Here is a 25,833-nt window from a genome sequence, read left to right as displayed (position 1 = left end):
ATGGCAGCTGCCAGCAGTAAGCAGACTCGAGACCTGGCCAGAATACTACTAGCTACCACTGCTGACTTCCCCGAGGAACGAGACCGCCGTCTCCGGCAGCTGGCAGACGACGCAAGAAAAGGTAAAGGAACCACCAAGGGGGGAAGCAGAGGCTGCAAAAGGATCAGTGCGCATACTGCAAGGAGATAGGGTATTGGGCCCGAGATTGTCCAAAAAGGGCCAGCGGGAAGGGAAGCAAGACTGATTGAGTAAAAGTCCTAGAGCTAGATGAACTAAGTGATTAGGGGAGTCAGGGTTCGGACCCTCTCCCCGAACCCAGGGTAAACTGTTAAAGTGGAGGGGACCCCTGTTGACTTCCTTGTCGACACCGGAGCACAACATTCGGTCCTCCACACCCCACAAGGAAAACTAGCTAGCAAGAAGTCCTGGGTACAAGGGGCAACTGGTATGAGCCAGTATTCATGGACTGCCCGAAGAACAGTAGATTTGGGAACGGGCCAGGTATCCCACTCCTTTAAGGTAATACCAGAATGCCCCTACCCGCTGTTAGGATGGGACTTACTGACCAAGATTGGAGCTCAGATAACTTTCAGACAAGGGGGGGCCTCAGTTCACCGATGGCAAGGGCCACCCCATCCAGGTCCTGACCATGAAACTGGAGGATGAATACCTCCTCCACCAGGAGGCGCTCCCGAGAGAGAATAATATAGACAGATGGCTACAAGAATTCCCCTCAGTTTGGGCAGAGACAGGGGGGATGGGACTAGCCGCTCACAGGACCCCAGTCCTGGTAGAGCTCAAGCCAGGAGAGAGTCCGGTAAGGATCAAACAATACCCCATGTCTCAGGAGGCCTGGAAGGGGATCCAGCCACACATCCGGAGACTACGAAGCCTAGGGGTACTAGTTCCTTGCCAGTCTGCCTGGAACACCCCCTTACTGCCGGTCAAAAAACCTCACACAAATGACTACCGACCGGTACAAGACCTCCGGGAAGTAAATAAGAGGGTCGCGGACATACACCCAACTGTTCCCAACCCATATACTCTCTTGAGCTCCTTGGCGCCCTCCAGGGTCTGGTATACTGTACTAGATTTAAAGGACGCCTTCTTCAGTCTGCCGCTGGCACCCCAGAGCCAACCCCTGTTCGCCTTCGAGTGGCATGATCCGGAGGAGGGCTACAGTGGGCAACTCACCTGGACACGGCTACCTCAGGGATTCAAAAATTCACCCACCATCTTCGATGAGACACTACACGAGGACCTGGGTGAGTACAGAAGGGAGCACCCTGGCCTCACCCTTCTACAGTACGCAGATGACATCCTGATTGCTGCCGACATGGCCAAAGACTGTGAGCGAGGGACCCAGGACCTGCTGGCTACCCTGGGGGCCTTAGGGTACCGTGCATCCCTGAAGAAGGCTCAGATATGCAGGGAGAGGGTAAGTTACCTGGGATATATCCTGGAGGGCGGACAGCGGCGGTTATCAGATGCTAGAAAAGAAACTGTCCTAAAGATCCCTACTCCCACCTCCCGAAGAGAAGTGAGGGAATTCCTAGGATCAGCCGGCTACTGCCGCCTCTGGGTTCCAGGTTTTGCTGAGATCGCCAGGCCCCTATATGAAGCTACCAAAGAGGGAAAACATTTAAATGGGCTGAAAAAGAAGAAACTGCCTTTAATCAGTTAAAAAAGGCCCTCCTAAGTGCCCCAGCCCTGGGCCTACCAGACATTACGAAGCCCTTCCACCTCTTTGTAGACGAACATAAGGGAATAGCAAAAGGGGTTCTAACTCAAGCCTTAGGCCCCTGAAACCGCCCAGTGTCTTACCTGTCTAAGAAACTAGATCCAGTGGCTGCTGGCTGGCTGCCATGCCTAAGAATTATTGCGGCGACAGCACTCCTAGTCAAGGATGCAGACAAACTGACCCTAGGACAGGAGATCTGGATCACGACCCCACATGCCATTGAAGGGGTCCTGAAACAGCCTCCTGATAGATGGATGAGCAACACACGTGTGACTCATTACCAGAGCCTCCTACTCAACCCTCCACGAGTGCGGTTCCACCCCAGTGCAGCCCTCAATCCTGCAACCCTGCTGCCCGACCCTGACCTAGGTGCTCCACTACATGACTGTGCGGGAATCCTGGAACAAGTACATGGATTCCGGATGGACCTGACCGACCGGCCCCTCCCTGATGCCGAGGCTACTTGGTTCACTGATGGCAGCAGCTTTGTGCGAGATGGACACAGGTATGCGGGTGCAGCGGTGGTCACCGAAACGGACACCGTATGGGCCGAGGCTCTACCCTCCGGAACATCAGCCCAGCAAGCAGAGCTCGTCGCCCTTACCAAGGCGCTAACATTGAGAGCTAGAAAATGGCTTAACAACTACCGGACCCAGGAGACCCAGTTTTACCAGACCAGCCCAAATACACCCAGGAGGAGTTACAGCGGATCAAGAAACTCCCCATGGCCCAGGAGATAAAGGGATGGTGGTATACACCTAACAAGGAGCTCGTGCTGCCAGACCAGCTCGGAGTCTCAATATTACAGCACATGCATCAGTCTACTCACATGGGGGCCCGAAAATTAAAAGACTTAATCCGACATGCCGAAATCAAGATTCACCAACAGGGCACCAAAATAGAGCAAGTTGTATCTGCCTGCAAGACCTGCCAACTCACCAATGCGAGAGCCACATCAAATAAAAAAGGAACCAGGCTCAGAGGCACCAGACCGGGAGCCCAATGGGAAGTCGACTTCACTGAAGTCAAACCAGGAAAGTATGGTTTTAAATATCTTTTAGTATTTACAGACACCTTCTCTGGCTGGGTGGAGGCATACCCAACCAAGCATGAAACGGCTCAGACGGTGGCTAAGAAGCTACTAGAAGACATCTTACCCAGGTATGGTTTTCCTGCCATGGTAGGATCAGACAATGGACCAGCTTTTATCTCGCAGGTAACATAGGCAGTAGCCAAGGCGGTGGGAGCAAACTGGAAATTACATTGTGCTTATAGGCCCCAGAGCTCAGGACAGGTAGAAAGAATGAATAGAACCCTAAAAGAGACCCTTACCAAATTAACCATGGAGACTGGCGGGGACTGGGTGACTCTCCTACCGTACGCCCTTTACCGGGTTAGAAACACTCCTTACACTCTGGGTTTTACTCCCTATGAGATCATGTTTGGCAGGCCACCCCCTGTTATTCCCAGCCTTCGAGCTGAACTTATTGCTGAGTTTAAAGATCAAGAACTTTTTCTTTCCTTGAGAGGGCTCCAGAGGGTGCACGACGACATTTGGCCGCGCCTCTGTGCCATCTATGAGGCTGGCCCGACCCCGACACCTCATCAGTACAGGCCGGGAGACAGTCTATGTCAAGAGGCACCACCGAGAGACCCTCGAGCCGCGCTGGAAGGGACCCTACATCGTGGTGTTGACAACCCCCACCGCTCTCAAGGTAGACGGCATCGCGACCTGGGTCCATCACACCCACGTTTGGCCAGTGGACCCCTCCTCAATCCGGAAGGACTTCGTCACGCGATGGGCCATCAGTCGGGACCAACACAACCCGCTCAATCTCAAGCTACAGCGCAGCGCATTCGACCCACCTAATATTGGTAACTCTGTTAACTCTGCTTGTCATTGCTCATGCTGCCGGGAGTCCCCATGCCCCCCAAAACATCACCTGGCAGATCATAGACACCAGCTTGGGGACAATACTTAATCAGACCTCCCAGAGCCACCCCAGGGACACTTGGTTCCCAGAACTTTGCGTAAACCTCCAAACTCTGTTCCCCTTGTCACCATAAATGCAGCCGGTCCCATGATTGGGTCCCTCAGCTACATGACAAGGGGGGAATGAAAGGGCGGGCCTACGCAGGCTGACTCCATCTTGTTCTGTGTCCTTCACCTTGACCACACCTCCTCCCCTTGAGTAACCCCCCCTCACCTGCCTAACAGGACTTGGACCCTTCCCTAGCCAATTGGCTGAGGCCATAGCCATTACCTCACCAACTGCCCCTAGGCCCCAATAAAACCTTTGTCCTTTTGAAACTCGCTCTCTCCCCAGTATCTCACTGCTGCGTCGGTGCAGGTAGGGGATTGAGCTCGAGCTAGCTCGAATAAAGGCTCTTTTGCTTTTACATCGGACTCGGCTCCCTGGCGGTATTTGGGGATCACGAATTCTGGGCATAACACTACCAATAGACAACATTTGAGGTGGGAAACAAAGGCAGAAGGAAATGGCATATAGAATAAATTTTCTTATAACCTGCAGCCCATTGACAAATACTTGAGGCTGGCAGAGTAAAACTTTCTCCAGGAACTCCCTGCTGTCTTAATGCTAATGCTTTGCTAGAGGGAAAAACAACCCTAGCTTGACAATATCTAGGCCTCCAGTATCCTGGGAGTCTTCTTTAGCATATGAAAATCTCACTGGAAACTTCCTCTGGACCGTACCTCCCCCATTTCCCAAGTATATAATCAGTCTCTCCTCATGGTCCCAGGGAAGCTCCTCCTGCCCATGGGTGTTGTCCCCATGCTTTAATAAAATCACCTTTTTTTGCACCAAAGACATCTAAAGAATTCTTTCTTGTCTATAGACTCTGAACCCCCCACCCCTCCAAAAACCTCATTCCATTCACCATAAATAAGATGAAAATTCTTTTGTCACAGTTCTTTTGTCACAATTAAAAAACAACTTAATGAAGCCATCTGTTTTGTGAAACAAGTCACCAAGGGGAAATACAAGAACTCAGGGCAAGGAAGGTGAGATAACAGAGAAAATAACGTGTGAGCTGTTAGAATTTGGGAAAGAAGTAGAAGGAATAAAAACAATCACAGAAATGACAAATTTTGAAGAAACACAAAGGAGAAGAGAAACTGGTGAAAATATGGTGACATAAAGAATACAAATTTAAGTATCCAACATAAAGCAATGGAGTAAACAAAGTTGAGGGGAATTAGATGTAATAAATACAAAAGACAGGCAAAATGAGCCAATAGGTGCACAGCTGAAGTCTCCATAGGAAAACGTGGAAAGAAAAATATCAATAATATTTAAATATTCAATTCCATAAATTTTTTGCTGAATATACATACTAGAAAAGCTAGATAAAAGTGACCCAGAATGATCAACACTGAGCAATATCCTGGTCAATTATTGTTCCCGTGAACTTTCTTGAGGATCTTCTTGGGAAATTGCTGGAGAATTCATGAAAAAAAAAAATGTCAGTCAGACTGAAATGATCTACTATAAAACTTAGGCTAAAATAATAATGGAGGTTAAAGTGGTTTGACCATATAGTTTCTATTTCCATTGTTTTTTATTTCCTCGTGCATCTTTGATCTCTATCAGAAAAAAATTTTCCTTTGCCTGAATAAAACCCTTTTAGCATTTTCTTTGGGGCCCGGGTTACTGATGGCAAATGCACAGTTATTGTGCATTCAAAAATTCATTTACTTAACTTTCATCCTCAAAGAAATTTTTCTCTCAATAAGAGATTTTCAGTTGGCATTTTGAAGTTACTATTTCATTATCTATGAGATCACATATTTTTCTAGCAAGAAGTCACCTGCCTGTGATCATCGCCACTTTCAAATTCATCTTTTTTTTTTATTCAGCTACATATAACATTTTCTTATATTTTTCATTTTTTTTTAAAATTTAAATTCCAGTTAGTTAACATCCAGTGCAGTCTTGGCTTCAGGAGTAGAACCCAATGATTTATCTCTTACATATGACACCCAGTGCTCATCCCAAACAGTGTCCTCCTTAAGGCTTGTCATCCATTTAACCTCCCCTCCAGCAACCCTCCGTTTGTTCTCTGTATTTAAAAGTCTCTTATAGTTTGCCTCCCTCTCTGTTTTTATCTTATTTTCCATTCCTGATGGCTTCCCAGGGGAATTCTACCAGACATTTAAAGCAAGGTTAAAACCTATTCTTTTCAAACTGTTCCAAATAATAGAAATGGAAGGAAATCTTTCAAACTTATTCCATGAGGCCAGCATTACCTTGATTCCAAATCAGACAAAGAAAGACCCCACTAAAAAGGAGAATTACAGGCCAATATCCCTGATGAATCTGGACGCAAAAATTCTCAACAAGATACTAGCAAATCAAATTCAACAGTATATTAAAAGAATTATTCACCATGATCAAGTGGGATTCATTCCTGGGTTGCCGGGCTGGTTCAATATTTGCAAATCAATCAACATGATACACCACATTAACAAAAGAAAGGATAAGAACCATAGGATCCTTTCAATAGATTCAGAAAAAGCATTTGACAAAATACAGCATCCTTTCTTATATTTTTCTTAATATCTCATACCATCTCTTCTCTTTCTCTCAACAAGCTTATTGACATTAGGATGCCCCACTCATGTACCATACACTCTCTTACTTATTTTCAGTCTTGACTTGTCCATGCTTATTCTGATATTTTCTTCTGACCTATTAGTTCACAAATGTTGTCCTCATCTGGATCTAATATGCTGTCAAATCTTTACCACTTTTGTCTAAATTGGGTTATCATATTAGTTAGTCCTAAAATAATTATGCTTTAGCCCAATAAACTTGTTATTTCAGGGTCTTTGATGAGTGTTTTCTGTTGCCTGGGGGGTTTTTTTGTTTGTTTTTGTTTTTGTTTTTTTTTTTGTTTGTTTGTTTGTTTTTTGGTTTTCTTTCAATCAGTCTTTTCTTACGTGCCTTGATATCTCAGATATTTTTTATTTTGTTCCAGACATTGCATTTGCAAAATTGATTGTGTAACTAATTTTAGTTGGGGCCTAAGATGACATCAGCTTCTTCCGGAAGTGATTTATCTTATGTTTCTGCCAGGGGCACTATAAACATGGGATTATCTTCATCCACTCCCAGAACTGGAAATGCTTCAGAGCTAACTTCAGTGTCCATTAGGCCTCTTTATACACACTTCACCCTCACTTTTAGCTTATCCTCTGAGACTTCAAAGCTAGGCACATACCAGAGCCCAACTGACTTCATGGGACTTGGACTCTGATTTCTGTTCCCCCCAGAAGTCTGAAGTAAAATTAGGGTAGATTCTTTTCTGACATATTTCACAGGAAATAATTCTAAGCAAAAATGTAATTGTAAAGAAAAAAAAAAAAGAAAAACTATAAAAGTAGTGGAGAAAGCTATGGAGTTTCACATATAAACTTCACATATAAATATGGAATAGAAAAGGATGTTCTAACCATCACTCAAAAGCCAGAGTCCTCAAAGAAAAGATTGATAACTTACACTACTTTGAAACACACACACACACACACACACACACACACACACATTCCACATGTCAACAAATACCATAAATAAACCCAAAAGGCAACCCAGGAAAAATATTTGTAGCTCTATCACAAAGCACTACTCTTGTTAGAATATATTAGTTGATAAAAAATGAATTTTAAAAATGAAAATTAGGCAAAAGTTATGGAAAGGAAATACAAGTAACATTTAAAAAAAATATGTATTCATTTTTGAGAGAGAGAGACAGAATGTGAGCAGGGGAGGAGCAGAGAGAGAGGGAGACACAGAATCCAAAGCAGGCTCCAGGCCCCGAGCCGTCAGCACAGAGCCCCACGTGGGGCTCAAACCCACAAACCGTGAGATCATGACCTGAGCTGAAGTCGGACGCTCAACCGACTGAGCCACCCAGGCGCCCCTACAAGTAACTTTTAAACACATAAACGGATGTTCAAATTCACCTGTAAGAAAAGTATAATTAAACTACTTTGAGATGCCACTTTATCTTATCATATATGCAAAAACTGAAAGGTTAAGAAAACATTCTATTCATAAGATGATGAGAAAACAGGCATCTACATATACTGTTGATTAGGATATATATTGGGGCAATTACTATTATCAGTAATTTGGCAATAACTATCAAAATTACCAAAACCTCTGACATAGCGATCCAAGATCTGACATTTTTCAGATATACTTGCACAGGTGAAAAATTAAATAGATGCATACACTTATTCATTGCAGAATGTTGTCTAATAGGAAGGGTTTACATCAAAATATATAACAATAGGAGAAAGAAGAAATAAATTATGAGGACTGAAATTATTGTTTTTATTTTCATAGAAATACTACAAGCCTAACAAAATTAAAATTAGTATTAACAATACACACTGCAACTAAAAGTACAGTTGCAGAAAGTAACACAAGCCCAAGTTTGTAAGAAATCAGATGAAGTAAATAAAAATTTGCGTGCATATTCCACACTGATTTTGCATATCTCTGTATGGACAAGAAGTAGGGCTTTGTCAAGAAAAGGAGAGAATGAGAAAGATTCTGCTGGAATATGTCATCCAACAGTATGTTTTAGGAAAGTATAGGAGAGGTATATCTCATAAACCTTTCAATAATAGGAAATAACTCTCAGTTGCCTTCAGAATTGAATGACAAATTGGCTTGAAATAAAATTCTTGGATCAAAATATTTTTCCTTCAAAATTCTACTGAAAGGGCCTCCATCACACCCTATGCTGGACTAGATGATACATATACACACAAATACATCTTGTATTTCACCTTTTGTTATAATATATATGTAAATATTTTGAAAGGGCGGGCCTACGCCGGCCCACTCCATCATGTTCTGTGTCCTTCACCTAGACCACGCCTCCACCCCTTGAGTAACCTCCCGCTCACCCGTTCAAACTTCCTGGTCAAGACACGCCCAGCGACCTGCCTAACAGGACTCTGACCCTTCCCCAGCCAATCAGCTGAGGCCACAGCCATTACCTCACCAACTGCCCCTAGGCCCCAATAAAACCTTTGTCCTTTTGAAACTCACTCTCTCTCCCTGGTATCTCACCGCTGTGTCGGTGCAGGTAGGGGATTGAGCTCGAGCTAGCTCGAATAAAGGCTCTTCTGCTTTTGCATCGGACTCGGCTCCCTGGTGGTGTTTGGGGATCACGAATTCTGGGCATAACATTTTCACTGGTAAACTTTGTCCCCACCATTCTGTAAACTCCACAATGATAGGAACTGTGATTATTTTATTTGCCTCTTATTCACCTGGGTTTGTGTCAGATATAAAGTATACAGTACATATATTTTTAAATGAATAAATGAACAAATGAGTAAAGACAAAGAAAGTCCCTATCTATATGGCTTCATTTTCCTCTGGCATTTAGTATTAGAACAAAGGCATCTAACAAAAGGTAAATTTTGCTCTGTAGTAAATAAACTGTATATTCTAAGTTCATGCCTAAAGGATTTTGAAGCCTCTTGAACTTGGTAAGAATTTTCTACGTGTGAAGCTTCTTACAGTCTTTACCATAGATCTTTTGTTTTGAGATGAAACCATTTGGATTCAAAATTTAAATACCCCTATAAAAATATAATTATGTCAATCAATGATGCAAGATGGTGGGCAAAACTGTGAATACGATAACAGCTAACACAGAGTGGTTCCCTTGTGCCAGATACTCTTCCAGGGCCTTTATGAATAATAACCAGTTAATCCCAAACTAACTCTATGAAGTTGGGTTAATTACATTTTAGATGAGGCATCTGAGATAAACAAAGGTGAAGACAGCTGTCCAAAGGAGAGAACCATTTGAAGGACAAGAGATTCTTAATGCTTAAGATAAGCATCATTTATATGTATATACATATGTATGCATATGCAGAAGAAGGACCTATAAAGAAAGCTCTGCAAGGGGCGCCTGGGTGGCTCAGTCCTTTAAGCATCTGACTTCAGCTCAGGTCACGATCTCGGGGTTCGTGAGTTCAAGCCCCGCGTCGGGCTCTGGGCTGATGGCTCAGAGCCCGGAGCCTGCTTCAGATTCTCTGTCTCCCTCTCTCTCTGCCCCTCCCCCGTTCATGCTCTGTCTCTCTCTGTCCCAAAAATAAATAAATGTTAAAAAAAATTTTTTTTTAATAAATAAATAAAGGAAGCTCTGCAGACATTACTTCCAGGGGGGAACCAAGAATCCACAGTAGGAAGAAGATTATTTTACTATAAACACATTATACTTTTTGAAAGCTTTGCTACATGCATGCTACATTTTCAGTTAAAAAAAAAAAAAAAGAGAGAGAGAGAAAACGACCTATCCTGAATGTGTTATTTATCCTCCACTTGGCAAGGGATGCCAACTGCCAAGGCCCAAACTGTCAACATCATAGTCTTGCCCATGGTCAGCCTGTTCAACAGAGGGTGTTTAGGGCAATTTATCAACACAAAAAATACGTATTTTATAAATGTTATGAATATGCCTTTGGGAAAAATATATTACAAAGCATAGTTTGGTTCCTTTTCTTTGAATTGTTTTATACAATCATTTTAAAAGGCCCTTGTGAAATGTATTCTCACTGTGCTGTACGACGCTTCATTAGTCACTTTATTTATTAATAGAATAACTACATTGTGCTCTATCTACAAGTACTGATATTCAGAAGTATTTCTTTGAAAAGAGCATTAGCTTTCGATCCCCATAATCCAATAGTTTTGAAATTATCATAGTTTTGTAATCATTCAACATCAAATCAGGAGCAAGTCTCATCATTTTCAAACTAGAGTCAGGTGGTAAGATGAGATATCAGTCCAAGCTATTGTTTCAGTTGAAAGAGGAAAAGCATCTGTAAAACAAACAAGCAAAAACTAGTCTATTTGTTTCAAACTGAGTGGGTTTTTTTCTGAAAAACAAAACAGAACAAAACTATACTCTGACACACAAGAAATACATGACAGAAGACTTATAGTAAGATGAGCCACCACTGCCATTTTGCCTTCAGCTCAATCAGACTCACCAAAGAAATAATAACTCACAAGACGCAAAAAGGGATGGGGTGGGATTGGCAATGCTTTTTTCATTTTTGAGATAAATACAGGCAAGCAAGGGCCCTGAACCGCAAGGAAAGCACTTAATCCCTATCAAAAAATACATTTTAAATACATAGTATCTGGTGTAAAAAAAAAAAAAAAATCACATCATTTGGAGAGATAAAGGCTAACAATAATAGCTCACATGTAGCAACACATTCCAGTCGGCTGAATAATCTAAGATGGCCTTTGAATCGCTATAGATTTCTATGTCTGGCTGTTGTCACCCAGGGATACTGCACAAAATGTGTCACTGAGCTCTCATTATCCATCAGGCTGGCTCACTCACATGGTGGTAACAGGTGTCTACAAGCAACAAAAGTTGAAGCTACAAGACCTCTTGATGCCTAGGTTCATAAATCACATGGCCTGTAACTCATCATTTCTGCTACATTCAATGTATCAAAGAAGGCCACAAAGCCAATCCTAGATTTCAGGAATGGGGAACCAGACTCCACCTTTTCATGAGAGCTACTGCAAAGTATTGTCACCATTTTGCACACTCCAACACCAGGCAGAGTAGAACGTATGATCCCCCTGCATTTACTGAAATAAGGACAACTAAACGAAGTACAGCTTCTTTCCGAGTACCACAGAACAAAGGCCATTCAACTGCCCTCTGACTTCAAACAGTCTTAGAATTATGAAACCATCTCCTTTGGAAGCCATATTAGGACTTCAAAACACCAAAGAGGGTTAACAGTATGGGAGGTTGTGTAGATGGGCCTTCTGTGTTAGAATAATCCTTTAAGCCCTCCCTAACCCATCCATCTTCTCAGAGTGAAGTAGACATCTTGAAAGTAGATGCTTACATCTACTTTACTCACCTGAGTCCACTGGTCAGACATAGAGGACATTTGCCTACTCCTGGTCCTGTGCCTCCTGGTCTCTCATGCTGCCTCTGGACAAAATACTTCACAGCCTAAGGATTCTTACCCTTGGAGAGATGTGTTGGTGGCAGCTGCAAAACTAATGACCACAACTGGGCCACTGAGTAACTGTCTATAGCTTTGTCAAATTTTCTTTCTGAGGAAATTCAAAGAAATTGGGATAAACTCAGAGCATCAGAGCAATAGGAAGGATGTGCGATGGGTCTCAGAATCTGAGATGTCCTTAGCTTTAGTCTTTGTCTGGTATTCCCATACCCTCCTGCCTCGGGTGCAAGATCCACACTAGGCCACACTGTAACCACATTCCCACCTCCTCCTGCCCCTCACCAGCTCCCAAAGAATCATGATTTTACAGAAGTCCTTATTTAAAAAATCTTCCCAGAGTATCTTGATGAACTACCAAGTTTGGGAATCATTGATGTTATCAACAAGTTTATAGCTGAACCTAGATTCTTCACTTAATCTTGCTGCAAATGGCATTTGTGTTTTCTTGGAACTAAAGAAATCATAATGTATAAATTATTTCCTCAGAAGAGACAAATTATTCTTTTGTTTTCTTTGAAATGCTTTTACTAGGCAGAGAAAATTTTGTGTCACTAAATACAAGCATACTTCGTTTTCTTGAATTTGTCTTCACTGTGCCTTGCAGAGATATTCCATTTTTCACAAACGGAAGGTTTGTGATAACCCTGTGTCGAGCAAGCACCATTTTTTCCCAACAGCATTTCCTCACTTTGTGTCTCTCTGTTGATAATTCTCACAATATTTCAAACTGTTTCACCGTTACTATGTTTTTATGATGATCTGTGATCAGTGATTATGACTTGCTGAGCGCTCAGATGATGGTTAGCAATTTTAGCCATAAAGTATTTTTTAATTAAGGCATGCACATTGTTTTTTTAAACATAATGCTATTGCCCACTTAATAGGCTACAGTACAGTGTAAACATAACTTTTATATCCACTGTGAAACCAAAACACTCATTTGATTCACTTTATTGCAATATTCACTTTATCGTGGTAGTCTGGAACCAAATCTGCAATATCTCCAAAGTTTGCCTATAAGGAAAGTCTTATGGTAGAGGTATACTTCCCAGACTTCAGACACCTGGCTCCTGTGAATTCGAATAGTTTCTTCAGGCTATGGCTGGAAGATGACACTTCCATGTGTTGAATCTTCAAGACTGGTACATTTTTCTCTCCCCCCAAAAATGCTGAAATGCATACAAATGAACAACGGCAACCACAGAACACACAGAAAAGAAATTTTCTGCTCAATAACACATAAACTAGTGGAAAACAGAATCAGTACAAAGAGCGAGGTTTGCTATTTCTTTCCTTTGTTTACACCAAACACTGTTAAAGTAATAATGGCAATGGTGGCTATCATTGAGTCCCAAACCATAGCCTCCACAAGACCTTTCACTAAGCTTGTTACTAGCATTCGTCTATTAATCTTCACAAAATCATGAGGCAGGATTACTATCCCTACTTTAAAGATCAAGAATCCAGATCATAAGAATGTTCAGCAACTTGTCCAACTCACATGCTGGTAAGTGATAGAGCTAGAATGGGACCCAGGTCATCATAACCCAAAACCCACACATTCAACCATTCCTACAACCTGTGCTAGAAGAAGAGTAAGGGTGAAGAGAAGTCAGAGGCAGGTGACAAGATCTGAAAACAGGGTCATGATTTCTCATCATATGCTTAGTGATGATTACAAATTTGACTTCCAAACTTGAGATTCTCCCAAACTCAGCAATCAAGGCATACTTCAGGTAAATGAAGAGAACTTCGGGTTCTATTACTATGTTCATCTTCTAATCCTTCATGCTTAGAGAACATTATTAAGCTAAAATGTAGGGTTTTTTTCCTTTATTTTGGGGGAGGATTTTTTGTTTTTTTTTCTATATGTCTTATGGTGAGATGAAAATTTCTTTGGTGCTTGATCAATGAAAAGTAATAGCATTCAAGGACTGCCCACCAAATGAACAGAATTCACTGGTGGCAATTCAATGATAAGTCCTATTGAATGGGTCCCTTTCAAGAGACCCATAAGTCCTCCTCACCCATATACCATTATATATACCATATATTATATATGCCATATATCAGTATATGGAATTTCCTGCAAGGAAAAGGACATTTCACCAATTTGGCAAGTAGTTCAGGAATTTTTACAACTAGTAAAGCAAAAGTTAGCCATATATGGATTATTTCTGGGAAAAATTTTAACTGAAAGTGATTTATATCTTGACTGATAGTAAACAGTACAGATCACCTGAACATAGTCTACACTGTGACTTTTTGCTGAAAAGGCTTTCCAAATGATTAGTAAAGACAGATATACCATACATTTATATATCTCTTCTTTTTTCTTATTATTTATCTTCTAAGTAGGAATTTGTCTTTTTATATTTCCACAGAAATTCTTTGTTTTATTAGATATATTCTACAGAGACACCATTTCTAGTAAATGGAATATTTAAATATCTCTAATGTATATAATTAAGATCTAGAATGTATCTTTATTTTATATACTGTATCTTTATTTTCTCCTGAATTTTATACACAGAGTTTCTCTGCTATTATTTAAGATTTTGTTTGAATTATATTATTCTGAGCTGCCTAAATTTATTTTAGGTATAGTTTAACAAATAAAATTTAATTATTTTGTAGACACGATAAAATCCATATGCTGGGTCCAGTTATTTTAATGTATCTAGATGAAAGTCAAGAGACTAGAACCATGTATTTTCTGGGAACATGCTCTTAATATCACAATCCACTCATGACCTCCTATTTTCAAGATCAAAGGAGAGCTATGGAAGGAGGTAATGGAAGCAAGACCATTTGGTCCAAATATCAAGTATGTAAAGACCTGTGTCTATGCTTTAGCAAAGTAAGGTAGGTTGACACTTTATTATAAATACAGACCTCCTGAAATCCACCAGTGCTAGCTAAACATGAGTGAGAGGGCAGGGATTCTCATGACAGGAAAATTGCATGGGTCTTAACAAAACCCATAGAGTTTCTGTATTTTCTTCTCTCTCTTAATAAAAAAAAATGTATTTTTCTTTCAAATGTTCCATTTAATTGGTTTCTCATAATTGCTGGTAGAGAAAGAAGAAAATACATCTTTTTTCCTTCAACGAACTTGATAAAATCTTGTATTTGTAGCTAACTAGAGTTTTAAGGTGTGTCAGGAACCCCACTTAAAGGAAGTATATAAGAAACAGATCTATACTCAGCCTATCTGGAAAAAAAAAGGCTTAAAATTCACTTTGTGGGGCTGAGTGACTGAGATGAGCTGTCTACATTAACCAGATTACATAAGAAATGGGCAAATATCTATTATGTGCTGCATGGAGACAGACACTGACAATCAAAGCTAGAAAGTTTTAATGAGGAGACTTAATTAAAACACACATCATCTTCAGAAGTAGGAGTCCTTAATTCTGAGAAAAATCACTGCCAAACTTGGCTCAGCTGTGCTAATTAGCAGACACTGGGAATTCAGAAAACTAGCCTGTTAGGAAAAGGTAAGCTAAGGAGTGACTTTACAGAATATTGCCCCGAGAGTGTATTGTTGGGGCTCTGATGCTATGACTGAGACTTTTATAGATTTTGGCAGGGACAGGACTTTAGATGATATCCAGCTAGACCTTCCCCTACCCAAACCATGAAATAGAGAGTTAGCTAAACATCCTGACATCCAGGGACCTCAACACCAGAGACAAGGATTCACTACATTCTTTGGTCAGTTTTGGAATATCTCAATTTAACTGAAAGTATGTTCTTCAACTGAGCCGAATCTGTCTCAATGTCTTTAATTCTTGCTCTCTCAAATTATCCAGATGAAGTCAGCCCCACTTTTCCAGACCTGTACCAATTGTGTTTGTTTCTTTTCCAATATATTTTTTAATGTTTATTTATTTTTGAGAGAGAGAAGTGGGGGTGGGTCAGAGAGAGGCAAAGGAATCCGAAGCAGGCTCCAAGCCATCAGCACAGAGCCTGATGTGAGGCTTGAACTCATGAACCAAGCCTGAGCCAAAACCAAGAGTTGGACACTCAACCCACTGAGCCACCCAGGCACCCCTTTTTGTTTCTTTTCTAGCATAACAGGATTCCCTATTGTTTCTACTGTCCCTCATATAACCTTGTTGCAGAACTTACCATCATCCAGGTCAGTCTCTTCTGGAAGAAATGCAGTTTCTGTCCTTAAACTGGGGTACCTCAAAGTCATATAATAGGACTATTGTCTATGGTCCTTTGGACTCTCAAACTTGGTAATTGCTACCTGATTTTCCATTAACAAACATTTTGGCAGTTACAGCACACTGTTGACTGATTTTGAACTTGTAATCAACTAAAACTCCTGTCTTTTTTTTTTTAATGAACAGCTATTGAGCCAGGTTCCTCTATATTTTGTACTTCATCAGTTAACTAATTTAAGTCCAAACTTGTTCCATCTTTATTTAACAAATGATCGATATCCACTTTAAGAAAAATTAGAAAATATAGCAAGTAAGCAAGATGAGTAAGAATAAAAATTAAGTATAAATCATCCCTTCATTCCAAACATTTGAAGAAAACCAGCATTTCCATTTTGGTAAATATCTTACCAACCTCTTCTATGCATACATATGCTGGTTGAATATTTATGTGCATTTTTTGCACATGCATAAAAAATGTAATTATATATATATATATTCTTATGATCTTATGAACTTTTTCCAAGTTGCAACTTTGTAAATATCTTTAAATTTTTAAGATAGTTATTCCTGTATACTTTCATGTGAAATGGCTTCACAATATGCAGGTTTTAGATGTAACAATACTGTCCAAGGTACTATGGCCATGTAACAAACCAGTTCAAAATGAAGTGACTGTAAACAATTGTTCTTTTGCTCACATATCTGCAGTTTGAAAGAGCTCAGCAGACTTCTCTCTCTCTCTGCTCTGAATCAGCTGTAGTGGCTCAAAGGCTGGAGGCTGGTTTCATCTGAAATCTCATTTGCTTACATGAACACTAGATGCCACTAGAATGCCCACAGGTGACCTTGCCCTGGAGGTGGGACTTCCTCACAATATGGAAACAAATGGACTGGGTTTTGAGGAAGAAAATTCCAAAAGAGAGCCAGATACTGCCTTTAAACATCACTTTCATCATATTCTATTCAGTGAGAGAGCCACAAAGTCCTACCTAGGTTCAGGGCAAGGCAAAACAGATTCAAACTGTAAATGGGGGAGAGACAAGGTTAAGGAAGAGCGAACGGGACTGGAATTTTGTTGTTGTTGTTTAAATAGACTTCACACCCAGCATGAAGATCAACACAGGGCTTGAATTCATGACCCTGAGATCAAGACCTGAGGTGAGATCAAGAGTTGGTCACTTAACTGAGCGAGCCACCCAGGCGCCCCTGGACTGGGAATATTTTTTGAAAATATTTTGGGAAATTACTGTTGCCACAGCCATAATTCATGTAACCTACTTAATACTGTTTAAAATTGCCACTGTTATAAAAAATGCTGCAGAGACATTTCTCAAATATACATTTGTGAGTATTTACATAATCATTTCCCTAGGATACATTTTGAGAACAGTGATTACTGGGTCAAAGTTTACCCATAATTTTTTTTTAATTTTTATTTTTTAAAGTTTATTTGTTTATTTTAAGAGACAGAGAGAGAGAGAGAGCACGTGCACAAGCAGGGTAGGGGCAGAGAGAGAGAGAATCCCAAGCAGGCTCTGTGCTGATAGCACGTGGGGTTCAGTCTCACAAACAATGAGATCACAACCTGTGCCGAAATTAAGAGTCCGATGCTCAACAGAGCCACCCAGGTGCCCCAAGTTTAGCCCCATTTTTAAGGCTTTTGGTAGATATTGGCAAACTGCCATTTAGAAACGTGATGGCAATTTTTGACCCTGATCACCAGTCTATGAATAGAAAAGCCTATTTCCTAACTCCAGCCTTAAAGACTGGGTATTATCAGACTTCTTAATACTAGCCAGTGCTATATTATTGCTATTTAAACTTGAACTTCTTTGACCAATAGTACATTTGAACATTTTATATGTCTACTGATTATTTGTATTTCTTCTTAGACATTGCTTTTTTCTTGGCCTTTGATCACTTTTCTTTTGATCTCTCTTAGAAGTTTTTAGAGTTTTGCATATTAAGTACATTAAACCTTGTCATATATATTGCCATGCTTTTACCAATTTGTTATTCGCCTTTTATACTCTACATAAAGTTCCTATATTTTCCTGTACTCAGAAGAATATTCATTTCTTAATAATGGTTTGAGGCCTTCTTCAAGACATACATTACATAAAAATTAACCTAAATTTTCTTCTAATACTTTTTTTTAAGATTTAACTTTTATGTAAACTCTTCTTTTTTTAAACATTTATTTATTTTTGAGACAGAGAGAGACAGAGCATGAACGGGGGAGAGGCAGAGAGAGAGGGAGACACAGAATCTGAAACAGGCTCCAGGCTCTGAGCAGTCAGCACAGAGCCCGACGCAGGGCTCAAACTCACATACCACGAGATCGTGACCTGAGCCGAAGTCGGACGCTCAACCAACTGAGCCACCCAGGCGCCCCTGTAAACTCTTTATTAAATCTGAAATTTTGGTATATGGAAAGAAATAGAAAATACATTTATTTTTTTCTAAATAATTGTCTTTTTTCTTTAAAAGCATGTGTTTAAGAATTCATTTTTTTCTATTATTTTAGAGGTCACCTTTATCACAAACCAAATACTTATACCACTTCATAATTTTTAAATTTTCTATATGGTTACATTTATCTGTCAATTCCAACTCGTTTGTCTAGCAAGTTATTCTTCTACTTATTCCTCAATGTATTCTTATTACACTATTACAGACACTGATGCTTTATGGATAATGATATATAAACCTTCTTGTTTCTTAAAGCCATTTGAAAATCTGATGGAAGTTTTGGACTCTCTACCCAAAAAAAGATTTTCTCTACCTAGTAAAGTTCTCTACCATGACATCGTTTTCATCAATTTCCTACAATTGCCCATCTCTGAGACCCATGAAAGAATTCTTCTTTGCACATCTCTTATTTAAATCCTGAGTATTTTATTACTTAGACTGTTATTGTGAATGAGCTCTCTTTTCCTTTTAATTTTCTGTTATGTTAGTTTGTTTATAACATATAGGAAAGCCGTTGATTTTTTTAAACAATTCTTTTTTTATCCATCTACCTTTTTGAATTCTTTCAATTTCAAATTTAAATGTTTTCATTTTGAATGAAGAAGTCATGGGGATGAAAGCTAAACTAAGGGATACAGTCAATGGTATTGTGATAGTGTCGTATGGTAGCTATCCTTGTGGTGAGCACAACACAACGTATAGGGTTCTCAAATCACTATGTTATACACCTGAAACTAATGGAACATTGTCAGCTAAACTTAAATAAAATAAAATGAAAATGAATGTTTTAATTCTTTTCTGTGTTCTATGTAGACAATCAAATCATCTGCACTGAGTATAACATTGCCTTCTGTTTTCTGGTATTTAAATATGATATATATCATGTTAGAGTATTTAAAACATACGTCCTGGTTAGAATATCTAAAACAATGTTAAACAATAATGGAGATAATATACTCTTATTATTGTTCATTTTTAATGCATAAGTTAATGGGAATGCAGCTAGCTTTACCTGGCTACATGTGCAAGATAAAACATCCTTACTATATTTAGTTTCTTTATGTTTTTCGTAAGTTTTTGTTCTATTCCCAGTTTATTAGCCATACATGTCTTTTCAAACTTTTTTTGAGATATAACTAGTTATAAAATTCACCCTTTCAAAGTGTACACTTAGTAGGCCTTAGTATATTCACAAAATATGCAACCATTACCCTTAATTAATTCCAAAACATTTCATCACTCCAAAAAGAAACAATTCATTAGTAATCACTCCCTTTCCCCACTTCCCCCAGGCCCTAGCAACCATCAATCTACTTTCTGTCTCTATGAATTCATCTATTTTGGACATTTCACATAAATACTTTCTTATTGAATTGAGCCCATTATTTCCAAGTCATAGAGATACTTCTGAATTCTGATTCTATTCCAGATTATATGAGCTATTAATTGTGAACTGCTAGATGAATGTTGATTAGTTTTATGTATTTCTCTGTGTTCTAAGTCATTAATACATTTCAAACAGAAATGTGCCAATTATTTTTGCAACTTCCATGTAGGAATCTTCGGTTACATTGTTATAACAAGCTAACAGCTTACTCATCTCCAGAATCATTTGTCTGCAGGTCTCTATTTTGCCTCCAAGCATGTCCTAAAAAACTGTAAGTGATTAGCTAAGAACATGTTGTTTCCGGTATACCAGCCAAACCCTGCCAAATCCTGAAATTAAGGTTTTTTCAACAAAGTTTATTCTAAATCACCACATAGTAACTCCTACTAATCAATACACCCTTTTCTCTCTGTGAATAAATCATCCCTTTCATAACAAAATTCAGACTCTTCTCTAGTATCAACTACAGATCGAATGACCCACAATTTTCAGATAAAGCCTTTAAAAAAAAACACAAAATTGTTAGTTTTTTCCTACTCTAAATTCTGTAACCTCTCCTTTTTTCTATAATGTCTCAAAAATCACAACTAATGTGGCAATTGCTAAATCACCACTTTGGCGTCCACTTTCTCATACACTAGAGCCTAGGTGGAGAAGGGGTGAAAGGGACAACAGCATAATTCACAGCACTCTGCCAAGTTGCTATTAATTATGATAATCAACAATTCAATTCATCATTCCTCACCTGCAAACATTTGATCGATATAAATTATCATGAGAGATGAAGAGTCATGAACTCTGACAAGTATGGCATGGAGAATGGCCATACCATACCAAGGAGTGGTCCCATGGAGCATTCAAGGTCTTCCAAGCCCTGTCCCCGCAGAGTCCAGTGACCTACCTTGAGGTAGGGTGAGTCCTGGCCACCAGTCCCGGCAGAGTGGGAGGGTTGGAGGCTGTTCTGTCCACCCAAGGTCCTTTCACTGTTCAGCTACCCCCACCCCCACGAACCCCCCCCCCCCCCCCGTGTTATTAGCTCCACCTGGGCATGAAGACAGAGATGGCTGCCCACCAGGGTGGAGCTGCAGCTTCCCATCTATTAGAATCAGCTCTTTCTAATAATACCCTCTTGTAAAAGAGCTTGACGTCCCCAACCCACCAGAGCTCTGTCATACTGCAGATGTGTATGTACACATATGTATACTATAGAACCAAAACAAAAATGGAGTCATGTATATTAAAGACAAAATGGAACTGGGCTGTATAGTCTCATTAAAGAAAAACAAAACAGACTTACCTAAGTTACAGAAATTTACAGCTCTTCTTAGAAATCAGCAAAGGATGCCAGCCAATCCCCCAACACCACGTCTGTTAACATCATCTTTGGACTTCCTTGTTGCATTGACTCCACTACCCTGATCCAAATAAGGAAGAAAACCATCAGGCAATCATTCTGAAAAAACCAAATATATTCTGCATTTTGCCTTATTAAAACCCTTTAGTCTGTGAGCAACTCGGAACTCATACCTCTGGGTAGCCTTCAGTTTCCCAGTTTGCAGGTCAAAACTGTTGCAATAAACTTGTCTTTCTGCTTTGTTTTATTCAGTATGCAGAGTTTGGCGACCTGTGTGCACCTAGGGGCCAGCACAGAGGTACGTAGTGGATGACTCATCCCCTTCCCCAATAAAGAAATGGCACCCACACAACAACAAAGACTTTAAAAAATGGGGAGTTGGCTGGGGGGAGAGGAGAATGCTTCACGCTGTGTGGCTCCGTAAGCCTCACAGGTAGAACTCTCTCTAGAAGTAGGAAGTACTCGCCTATGCGCAGGTACTGCATTAACACCTGATGGGTGTGGCTGCTCTGCACCAGGTGTTTGACGGGAAGCAGTATAGAGACCACCGCATCCCCTGGGATTTGCCACCAGGAGCAGCACCTGAATCAAGATCACGGATCTTGAAGCCAAGATGGCTTACATTCAAGAAAAACAAGGCCACAATACACCGCCTATGCCTGATGAAGTCTTGTCTTTCTAAGCTTCAGAGAACACATTACTTCAAAAGCTCGAGATAGCGGGCTGGGAGAAGATGTTGATGTGGCCAAGATTAAGTGATGCTCAAATTGGGTTTGTAGATTTTCTATCCTAGGAGAAGCCAACACTACTTACATTACAATGACAGCCTGAATTCACTACTCTCACCACCTATAGTTCCTGGTGTCATCAGATACAAAGGTGCCAAGATCGAGCTCCTGAATCTCCCAGTTATCAGTGAGGGTACCAAGAATGGGGAAAAGTAGAGGAAGTCATTGCAGTGGCCTGAGCAAATAACTTGATCCTGATTGGTTCCTGGTGTTCTGAAACCGTTGGAACATAAGAAGATAATTGAAAACAAGTTGGAAGGCTTTAGTATTCACTTGAACAACAACCCTGCTTACGTTGGCTTTAAAAAGAAGGATAAGGGAGGCATTAATCTCACAGCCACTTGCTCTCAGAGTGAGCTGGATGCTGAAATTGTGAAGAGCATTCTGGTTGAATACAAAATTAATAAGGCCGGTGTGGCTCTGCATAGCGATGCCACAGTAGAGGACCTCGTTGGTGCGGTAGAAGGAAACAGAGTTTATATCTGCTGTATCTACGCGTCAAATAAGATTGATCAGGTCTCCATTGAAGAATCGGGTATCATCTATAAGGTGCCTCACTGTGCCTCCATCTCTGCCCATCGCTGACGCAATTTTGGCAACCTGTTGGAAAATATCTGGTACTAAGAAAAACTAGTGAGGATTTACACCAAACCCATAGCCCAGTTACATATCTCCAGTGGTGCTGCCTTCCCCCAGGATCACATGGGAGATTTCTACATGAGTAATCCCAAAAGCCTTATCAAAGAATTTAAATATCTTTTGGTCTGGGGGGGGTCTCTCTGTGAAACACAATTCTCAAACAGTGGGATAATACCATACATTGGAGAATGAGGATGCCATTCAGGTTGTGAAGAATTGAACCCTTCTCCTTTCCCCATCCGCCAGGCCAAGCACAGCAGCTTTCCCCATGACTAAGCATTCTACTCCAGGTCTCTTCTGGCTTTGGCAGCCACAAGGAAGATGGGGGCACCCACAAGAAACTTCACTTGTTTTGGGGGCACCTGGGTGGCTCAGTCAGTTAAGTATCTGGTTCTTGTTTTCTGCTCAGGTCATGATCTCACATTCGTGAGATCGAGCCTTGCATCGGGCTCCATGCTGACAGCCTGGAGCCTGCTTGAGATTCTCTATCCCTCTCTCTCTGCCCATCTCCCCCTTGTGCTCTCTCTCTCTCAAAAGAAATAAATAAACTTTAAAAAAAGAGAAAACTTGTTTTATCTTAGTGTTATTAACTGCATAAAGGACCTGGTAGAGGGGGAAAAAGCCACACTGGGTGAGGATTTCACAAATATCTACCTGGGGATTCATAATTAAGGCAGTCATTGGGTCATAAACATTTTTGAAATCTTGTTCAGGGCATGTGTATGCAAATCTGAAATATGTAAACAAGGACACCTATACCTGAGGTGAGGTTAATGAATGTTTAATGAATTCATGAGTGACATAAGCTTTCAGCGGCAGTGTTCATTTTGATTTTAGTGCAAAGAGGACACATCGGTAATTACTTATTTAAAATTTTACCTTTCATCATTTGATTAATGGGAAATAAAGACAGATCTCAATATGTTCTGTTGCTGAAGAAAATGACAAAATATTATAACCACCAAAGGGGGGGAAAATGTTGTGGAAGTCCATATAACAGCAACTTTGTTGCTTCTAACTATGTTTATAGAAATATGTTAAGTATAAGCTTTTTGGCAATCCAAATATTTCATGTTTGATCTGTGAATATGATGGGTAGGAACTGTTACAAAACAGAAGAAAAGGTGAGTCCTTAAAATATTCATTTCTAGAATGTGTTCATGACCTTTTGTGCCTTGTGCCACATAATGATTTATTCATAGAGCATTGATAACAAGTGTGACATAGTCTAACACACAGTGGACCAAATCATTGAGCTGGGATATGGAAGATTGTAATTCTCATCTTAGCTCTCATTACCTGTGTGACCCTGGCCAATTCATTCACTCATGCACTCAACATTTCAGAAAACTTCTTGCATGTGCTATGAACTCTACTAAGCAATAGGATGTAGCAGTTAACACAACTGCCCTGACTTCATAAAGCTTACATTCCAGTCATTTAACCTCTATTCAAGTCAAGACACATAATTCCTTTAGTCTCAAGTGTCCTTGTTTGTGAACTAAAACAATTGGATATTTATAATATCCTATCAAATGCTCCTGAACCTCCATCAATCAAATATGTGCTTTCAGTCATGTTTTCTGTAATGATTGCAGGTCGTCCTGAGTTATGCACACCAGGTTGCAAGATCCCTATGGGGCCACTAGCAACTGTCCCTTGAGCCAGTTGGTATTTTTGCCAGTTGGTATTGGACATATCATATGTCCATATGGACATATGATATGTCCAATGCCATCGCAATACTTGCTAAACAATGCAGGTATGCATCCCATAGTCACGAGATTTTATGTTCCGTTCAATAACCCAGAGCCTTCCAACCAGCGCAAACGGGCTACGGGGTCTGAGCAGAGAGCAATTCTCTTCAGTGTCAAGTGATCTAACAAAGTATGGTAGGCTGGTGCTTGTGATCTCCTAAGGCAAGCAGCCTTATCTGTTGCCTTTCATGTACTGTATTCATGTATCATTTTTAGATGTGTCATGATGTAAAAGATTTTGAGAAGTATTACTCTAACCGAGTTATAAAACCAAAAATGCAAATTACAATGAAGGTAAAGACATCAAAGGCAGAAGATATTTAGGAAAAGGTCACAGCCAGGGTCACCAAAACTAATTTAATATTATCTGTATAAAATTGGAACCAACAGATCTCAGGCTATTTACAAGAGTTTAAAACTATGCATGAATATGACATTGAATCTAAAGTGAAGGAGTGAGTGGGCATCTTTTGTCAAGAGTCTCAAAGAAAGCTACAAATTCATGATTTCAGTTTATGAGGCTGTAACCCCTTCCTCTCTATTTCATATATTTATAAATATCATTCTCTAAAGGGGCTATAAAATAGCCTCCATATTTGTAAAGTGAAATAACATATAGTATCAATTCTAAATTCCACTGGTTATGTCCATGAAACCCCAAGAAATAATTATTTTTAAAGTGCCCTTCCTCTCACACAGCCACTGCCTTAAATCCACCTTTCAAGTCTATCAGCTGATGCACTGTCCATTGTCTCCAGGGTGTTTCCCTGTTTTCTGCAAGACATTTTAAAGGCTCCCCTTTGTCTGTATAAATGATTCCCACAGAAGGCGGAATGCACAGGACACTATAATCTCTAATTATTTCAGGAGGGATTTGTATGTTTTTCGAGTGGATTTTCTTTAAAAGTGAGTAGCAGTGATCAGCTGAATGATATGGCAAACAGTCTTTCTTTTTAAAATTTTTTTTAAATGTTTATTTATTTTTGACAGAGAGAGAGACAGAGCATGAGCAGGGGAGGGGCAGAGAGAGGAGGAGACACAGAACCCGAAGCAGGCTCTAGGCTCTGAGCTGTCAGCACAGAGCCCGAAGCGTGGCTCGAACTCACAAACTGCAAGACCATGACCTGAGCCAAAGTTGGACGCTCAACCGACTGAGCCACCCAGGCACCCCAAACACAGCCTTCTTGATCTGAATTCAGCCTTTCTCTTTAGTCTCATCTCTTACCATCCCTCTTTCAAACAATTCTAAACTGTTTACAGTCCCCCCCAAATATTGATGCATCAAATACTAATGCATCTGAAAATGCCTTTCTTTTGCCTATTAACATCCCACATCTCAGGGCACCTGGGTGGCTCAGTCAGTTAAGCGTCTGACTCTTGATTTCAGCTCAGAAATTGATCTCATGTTTCGTGAGATCAAGCCCCACATTGGGCTCCGTGCTGACAGCTTAGAGCCTGCTTGGGAT

At 40.3% G+C, this 25,833-nt stretch overlaps 1 pseudogene; it reads left to right on the top strand.

The window, feature by feature from the left end:
• Positions 1-22,830, top strand: LOC102965821 (annotated as a pseudogene).
• Positions 22,831-25,833: the final 3,003 nt, after the last annotated feature.

Source organism: Panthera tigris, chromosome A2 (genome assembly GCF_018350195.1).
Source record: "Panthera tigris isolate Pti1 chromosome A2, P.tigris_Pti1_mat1.1, whole genome shotgun sequence".
NCBI classification, from domain to species: Eukaryota; Metazoa; Chordata; class Mammalia; order Carnivora; family Felidae; genus Panthera; species Panthera tigris.
Note: the sequence above shows the minus strand (reverse complement) of the source record. Positions and strands in the feature narration are given on the sequence as shown.